This window comes from Austrofundulus limnaeus, unplaced genomic scaffold (genome assembly GCF_001266775.1).
Source record: "Austrofundulus limnaeus strain Quisiro unplaced genomic scaffold, Austrofundulus_limnaeus-1.0 Scaffold387, whole genome shotgun sequence".
Lineage (NCBI taxonomy): Eukaryota > Metazoa > Chordata > Actinopteri > Cyprinodontiformes > Rivulidae > Austrofundulus > Austrofundulus limnaeus.
Window position 1 is genome coordinate 434,026 of NW_013952789.1, and position 1,533 is coordinate 435,558.

The window sequence follows — 1,533 nt, forward strand, 5'->3', positions numbered from 1 at the left end:
GTATACACACAGACATATTTACACACTCGGTGACCTGTCAGAACCCCCCGGATCAGAACATTTGTCTGTGAGCAGTTGTGAACATGCGTGTATATCCAAGATTTCTCCAATGGAATATTTAATAGTGACTGTGGAGGACCGGAGACCCATCCCCCAAGACACGAGGCAGACATAGGGAAGACCAGTGCCCAAGGGCCCGAGAGGAGTCCCGAGCGCAGAGCCCCAAGGGGCACCCGCACGGGAAGATACGCCCACCCACCCCCCAGATCAGACCATAGGGGAGAACTGGGAGAGTCCCCCCAGCGACCACACGCACAGCCCCCGGGGCCAGCAGCGACAAACTCATGGGCCCCACCAGCATCCGCCATACCAAAGCAGATCCAGGAAAGGGCACAGAGGTCCGGGCCCCCAGGGCGCACCCCCTCCAGGCCAAAGCCCGACAGGCCAGAGGCCCCGAGCCCCAACAGGCAGTCACCAGGCCAGGCCGGCACACATCCCAGCGCCCAGCCCCAGACCCCGGGAACCCCCAGCACGCCGGCGGCCAGCCGCACACCCCACCGGGGGGCCGAGTAGCAGCGGGCCCCAAAATAAATCAGCAGTAGGGGCAGCCCAGACCGCAGCCTGACAAATACCCAACATACACAATCGCACCATCCCACCCTCATCCTCACCCCCACTCAGTCAAAGACATACAAGGACGCCACATTCCACTCATACCCCCGATACACACTCTATACCCCCCAGGTCCAGGACATGTACCCACCCCCTAATGGAGGCCTCACACACCCGAACCCAGGAGGTAGAACCAATCATTCTGAGGTGGAGAGGAGCAGATAGCCAAGGCCCAGCCCGGGCCGCACCAGGACGCCCGGCCAGCCCCCCGCCGCAAAGAAGCCACACCCATGACCACCCCACCACACCGCCAGCAACCAAGTGCACCCCACCAGCCGTCCACCCCTCGGAACCCAGCAGCCACCCCGGCCAGCGGGCCACCCACAGGAACCAAGAGCCAAACCTCAGGAGACCAAGCAGCACCAGGGAGGACGGAGAGCCAGCCCCGCCCCCGGCGACCGTCCAAGCCCCAAGCCCACCCACAGTCCAGGACCGCACCCAGCGGTCCGCTCTTCGTCAGGACCCCCTCCCCAAATAGCAGTCGGGGAACGGGATGGGAATAAAGACCCTGACACCCCCCCCACCCCCAGATGTACTGTTGGTGCGTGTTGTTCTATAGAGCAATTTAAAAAAGGAAAGAAGAAGAGGCAGAGGCCGGCGTGCTGCCAGTTTCCCCTCCACCACTACTCTAACCCAAGTGTCTATGTGCAAACCTTGGGGGGTGGGCACAGGCACAGGAGGCAAGAGTGGTGCCATCCGGCCACCTATAGCCATGAGTGCCCACCATAAGTTCCTATATGTGAATTTCATGAAAATGCTACGAGTGAATGTCTAAGATGTACAATAAAATTTGGGGCACACAACTGTGCCCCAAAAAAACCCTACATGGGTGAAGTTGAAAGTGAAGAGGATGGAGGTGTG